Raw genomic sequence first — 6,536 nt, forward strand, 5'->3', positions numbered from 1 at the left:
TAGCTAGAAAGGCATTAAATAAAAGCTCTAGTTGGGAGACAACCCAATACTTATCCTTACTGTTTTTGTGTGTCCACATGATTATGCTACTTTAGTAATCATGTTTTATAGCTTTTTTTTCAATAAAGTGCCAAGTAAGACCTTTAGGATAGCTTACGGTGATAGTTGTGTTGATCCTACTAAAAATCAGAAACTTTTGCACACATTAAATTAGTTTTGTTAATTCACAGGAACGTGATTCTGATCTTATTCTTTTTTCTCTGGATTGGTACAGAAATTTCTTAGGTCTTCCTATTGGTAGAATTTTTGTAGTTCCAGAAGTATACGTTTGATACAGATTACTATAGACTGTGCTGTTTTTGACAGATTCTGTTTTCTATGTGTTGTTTGCTTATTTTGATGAATCTATGAGTAGTATCGGAGGGTATGAACCATAGATAAGTTGAAGTACAGTAGATATTACACCAATATGAATTTAGAATGAGTTCATTACAGTACCTAAGTGGTGGTTTTATTTTCTTATACTAACAGAGCTTACGAGTTTTCTATTGAGTTTTGTGTTGTGGAGTGTCGGTGTCAAAACCGGCGGATCTCGGGTAGGGGGTCCCAAACTATGCGTCTAGGCAGATGGTAACAGGAGACAAGGGACACGATGTTTTACCCAGGTTCGGGTCCTCTTGATGGAGGTAAAACCCTACGTCCTGCTTGATTAATATTGATGAAATGGGTAGTACAAGAGTGGATCTACCACGAGATCAAGGAGGCTAAACCCTAAAGCTAGCCTATGGTATGATTGTTGATGTATGTTGTGTCCTACGGAATAAAGCCCTCCGGTTTATATAGACACCGCAGAAGGCTAGGGTTACATAGAGTCGGTTACAATGGTAGGAGATCTACATATCCGTATCGCCAAGCTTGCCTTCCACACCAAGGAAAGTCCCATCCGGACACGGGACGGAGTCTTCAATCTTGTATCTTCGTAGTCTTGGAGTCCGGCGGACGATGATAGTCCGGCTGTCCTGACACCCCCTAGTCCAGGACTCCCTCAGTAGCCCCCGAACCGGGCTTCAATGACGATAAGTCCAGCGCGTATATAGTCTTCGGCGTTGCAAGGCGGGTTCTCCCTTCAAGTTCCATGTACCTGCCGAACAGTGTCCAGCTTCATCATAAATACTATGCTTCTTGGCTTCTACGCCCAATAATGGTATTCTTCCACGCGTCGCACGAATGCGAAAGGCCAGGGTGTTTTTTTATATTTCACCCCCTAGTCGTGCGAGTCATCCGCCTACAAAAGAGGCAAAAATCCAGATCCAAACCTCATCATCTTACTTCCGCGAATACTTCATCGGAGCGCCCTTGACCTAAAAATCCATTCCATCATGGACCATCGACGCGGCTCCTCTTCTCGCGCTCCCAGCCCACCGCCAGGGGATTGGAGGAGGTGCTCTGTTCCACACAACGAGCTAGTGAAGCTCCAAGCGGGGGGATATCTCCCTCCGGCCTTCATGGTCCCGGTTCGAACCGGGCTGGCCACCTACCAAGGTGGGAAGCAAGCGGAGGCTACCCCAAGTCCCAACAAAGGGGAGCGGGTATGCTTCATCCCCTATCTAATAAGGTTACTCGGATTTCCAATACATCCGTTTCTCCGCGGGCTCCTGGAGTTCTACGGACTCTAGCTCCATCACCTTACGCCCGCCTCTGTCCTGCATATCGCGGGCTACGTAGCTCTTTGCGAGTTATTCCTGGGCATCAAGCCCCATTTTGCACTGTGGAAGAGGCTGTTCTGCCTCGTACCCCGTTCTCACGAGGGATCCATATATCAAGTGGGTGGCACCAAAATATGGCGCATTGCCGGGACCGGATACCCATCCGGTACCCCTAAGAAGGCATCCGAAGACTGGCCTTCGGAGTGGTTTTACATAGAAGACGCTCCGCTGCCGGACCCAGTCCGGATTGGCCTCCCAGAGTTCAGTGCTACTCCTCTAAAGAAACGCCTCAGCTGGCGCCCGCGGAGCCCCCGTTTGGAGGAGGACAAGAGCGTCCATTACCTGATGGGCCGAATAAGATTACTGGCCCATTCCGGATTGACCATGATCGGAGTCATGGCAATATGCATCATGCGGGGAGTACAGCCACTGCAATACAGGGGCCACCCCATGTGGGATTTCAACGGGGAGGACGACGCCACCCGCCACGGCCGCAAAGGACCGGATTCGACCGAGGACCTAGTGCAGATCCTGTCCGGCCTATACAAGGGGGAAAAGGAGGATTTCCTTCGAACGAACCCCTTGAATGGGTTTTCCATGAACAACCCTAGAAGCTGGGTAAGCGAACATTTTTAAGGGCTCAACCCATGCTTTCGAAGTTTAGGCTTCTTACATTATGTCTTCGGCGCAGGAACTACGCCGGACTGTGGAGGACATGGTAAGTCCCGCTCCGCAGCCCGAGGATCCAGAAAGATCCCTGGATCCGGCCTCTGAAGAGGATCCGGATATCGAGGTGGAGCTGATCGACGGGGTGTTTCACCAGCTCAGCAGGGACAATGCTTTGGTCGCCATTACGACGGACTACCCCGGATTATATCCGGCTTCCCAGGTGATTGTGACCGAGGTTTGGACACCATTATCTCTTCCTTGCCCATTTCTGACCTTCCTGAACGATGGTGTTTTATAGGAAGCACCTTCAAGGCGGGAAGCCGAGCCCGCGGCGGCTGACCAACAAAGGTCAGTCCGGACCAGCAGGCGGAAAAGGAGCACAGTACAGACTGAAACGTCGCCGCAAAGGTATAGCTCGTATTTCAAACATTCAGAGCAACGTTCCTAGGAAGCGTCTGAGTGCTCATGATCCTTTATAGGAGAAAAAGCGCCCGCCGGACTGCGGGCGTAGAGGTTGCCAATCCAGCCTATACCGCCCAGGCTCCAGCGCCTGGTCAGGAGGGGGAGGCAAGCGCAAGGCGCGGGCCGGATACTCCTCCAACGGAGGATGCTGACCGACTGTCCGCCACCAAGTCTGAGGTGGAGAGCGCCATGAACCACAGGCGCCGCCGGACAGTATTTCGTGAAGCGTGCTTCTCCCCTGAGGCATTGGACGCCTTTAACGCAGGGGACGCGCACCTCCGTGCTGCTCAAGACGGTTTTACCAGAGCCACGGAGCAGTATGTAAAAGACATACGGGTAAGGGAATTTTAATGGTTATATATACCAGTAGCCCCCGAGACTTAAAGTAGTTATGTTAACTGATTTAAGGATCATTTGAAACGCAGGCTCTTACCGAGAAGAATGCCCAGCTGTCTCAGGAGCTGCAAGAATGCAAGGCCCAGCTTGAGGCCGCACTTGCTGCCGCAGGAGGAAGCGCAGAGACCCCTCCTGGTAACACATTTTTATTAATAAATATAAGCACTATGCGGCGTGCGCGCAAGTCTAATAATGACGTTGCAGGTGCCGCCGGACAAGATCCGGACCGGCAAGAATTACTGCGCCAGCTAAAGGCCGGCGAGAGGGTGCTGAATAGGGTGCAGCAAGAAAGGAACAAGCTCCAAGATGCCAACGCCAAGCTCGGAGAGGAGCTGAAAGGCGCTCGAGCCGAGCTGTCCGGCTCCGTTAAGGAGAATCAGCGGCTTCGTCGCGGCATTCATAGTAAGTGCTTGAGCGGACTCCTTTAAAAAGAAGAGTTCGGCAAAGAAGTAAATTGACATAATATGTCTTGTAGGTATACTCACAGGTCGCCCTGCGGAGGAGATGCCCATATCAACGGGTGATCAACTTCCCGAGCTGTTGCAACTGCTCGAACGAGTTCGGCAGGCAATGAGCGGCGTCGTCCAGGCTTTATGGCCAGCCCTCTCCTTACCCGAGGGCCTTGGGGAGCTTGCAGAGAAGCTTCAGGGAGTGCGGCAGCGCTTCTGTTTGTGGAAGATTTCGGATTGCCGTCAAGGTGCCAGGGAGGCTTGGGCCATGGTGAAGACGCGTTACAAGAAGGCGGATCCCAACCACATGGCCGAAGTTGGACCGGTGGGGCCCGATGGGAAGGAGATCCCTGTGAGTTTAGTATACAGCCAGGTAGAGTTGGCTGCTAAATTTTCCCAACGGGACTGTAAGTTAGAGAGCCTGTTAGACGGTATTGAGGAGGAATACAATCAGTAAATTTGACAATGTATTTTTGTAAAATGACATGTGAAATGCCTTCTAGCCGGATTGTAGATCGTTTGTCTTTGCCGACCTTTTCACTTCAACCTCGGGACCCTATAGTCCGGAGTGTGTCCGAATACCTTTTTGGTTAAGAAACAACCGGGGTATGCATGGAGACCAGGAGTAGGGGTCATTAGTGCTTTATCAGACAAGTGCCCAACTAGTTATGTTATATTACATGGTTAGTAAGAAACATCTTCCAGGGAGAATAGTTCCGTTAAGGGTTCCTTTCCCTGGGAGGCATGCCCTAAAGTGCATGTCCGGACTGCGAAAAAAGCAGAAAACATCTGGGGGCAGATAAATAAGTAGGTAAAAAATCATCTTTCAAGTCACCGACCGAATATTCCCTTAAGAACGCTAGCTTTCGGCTTCACCCAGTCTGAGGTACACATCCGGCTGACTCGGCAGTAACAATCGCAGAGGTGCTCCCTTTACCTCCTAGCCGAACAATCGGGAACGTAGGGGTAAGCACAGGAGCCAGGCAACCCATCTTGGCCAAAACTTAAGTCATATCGATGCATATAATGGTGAGTAAAAGGTACATGTGGAAGCTTGACACATGTGCTGGGCATGAAGCCCTTATAATTGAGCTTCTGGAAAAGAAGCCCCCAGGTATAATGAGTGCGGATGGCACATCAAGTGTACGCGAACAATGCGGAAGTAGGCCCGTAAGGGCTTTTTAGTGAAAAGGTTAGGGGAAGAAAGAGAAACAAAAGACAGCTGGAGTGTAAAAATTTGAACGGAGGAAGGGGACGAACTCTTAGTCCGGCGCTAGGCATAGAATCTTCGGAGGCGGGCTGCGTTCCATGGGTTCGGCTCGAGTCGGTTATCCGACGCATTTCGTAGACGGTACGCTCCGCCGGTCAGGACTTGATCGATAATGAAGGGGCCCTCCCATTTGGGCTTGAGCTTGTCCTTTTTCTTGTCCGGCAGGCATAGAACTAGTTCGCCAACGTTGTAAGTCTTGGCCCGTACTTCTCTGCTTTGATATCTTCGGGCCTGCTGCTGATAGAATGCGGAACGGGGCTTGGGGACGTCGTGTTCTTCCTCCAATGTATCCAAGCCGTCCTGCCGATCCAGCTTGGCCTCTCTTTCTTCGTACATGCGCACTCGAGGTGAGTCATGAATAATGTCGCAGGGCAAGACTGCCTCTGCGCCGTATACCATAAAAAATGGTGTGAATCTGGTAGTACGGTTAGGCATTGTCTGCAGCCCCCAGAGTACGGAGTCGAGCTCCTCAACCCAGTGCGTGTCAGATTTAGTAAGTGACCGCACTAGTCTGGGTTTAATGCCGCTCATTATTAGACCATTTGCTCGTTCCACTTGACCGTTGGTTTGAGGGTGATAGACTGAAGCATAGTCGAGCTTGATGCCCATATTTTTGCACCATGACTTGACCTCGTCGGCCGTGAAGTTCGTGCCGTTGTCGGTGATGATGCTGTGGGGCACTCCATAACGGTGTACCACCCCAGATATAAAGTCTATCACTGGTCTGGACTTTGCTGTTTTGACCGGTTTGGCCTCTATCCATTTGGTGAATTTATCCACCATGACCAATAGGTACCTTTGCTTGTGGGTTCCCCCTTTAAGGGGTCCAACCATATCAAGCCCCCAGACCGCGAACGGCCAGGTAATGGGTATAGTTTTGAGGGCGGTGGGTGGCATATGGCTCTGATTAGCAAAGAGCTGACAACCGACGCATCTCTGGACTAAGTCCTGGGCATCTGCCCGGGCCGTCGGCCAATAAAATCCTGTACGGAATGCCTTTCCTACAAGGGCCCGGGCTGCTGCGTGGTGTCCGCCTAGTCCGGCATGAATTTCAGCCAGGAGGTTTCGCCCTTCCTCTTCGGAGATACACCTTTGAAGGACTCCGGTTGTACTTTTCTTATAAAGTTCTCCCTCATGGACCTTGTAGGCTTTCGATCGCCGGACTATGCAGCGGGCCTCATTTTGGTCTTCGGGAAGTTCCTGTCTAAGCAGATAGGCTAAGAATGGTTCCATCCACGGGGTAATTACTGCCATTATGTCGTGGGCTGAAGGTGTTATGTCATCGGCTGAATCGCCGGTTGGCTCGGTTGTTTCCGGTTTGTCATTTCCGGATTCCCCTTCCCATAGTACAGATGGCTTGAAGAGCCGTTCCAGGAAGATATTTGGAGGGACAGCGTCACGTTTTGTGCCGATGCGTGCCAGTACGTCGGCTGCTTGGTTATTTTCTCGGGCTACGTGATGGAATTCAAGTCCTTCAAACCGAGCCGACATTTTTAGGACAGCGTTGCGATATGCTGCCATTTTCGGATCCTTGGCGTCAAAGTCTCCGTTTATTTGGGATATTGCAAGGTTTGAATCCCCGCG

Source organism: Triticum aestivum, chromosome 5B (genome assembly GCF_018294505.1).
Source record: "Triticum aestivum cultivar Chinese Spring chromosome 5B, IWGSC CS RefSeq v2.1, whole genome shotgun sequence".
NCBI classification, from domain to species: Eukaryota; Viridiplantae; Streptophyta; class Magnoliopsida; order Poales; family Poaceae; genus Triticum; species Triticum aestivum.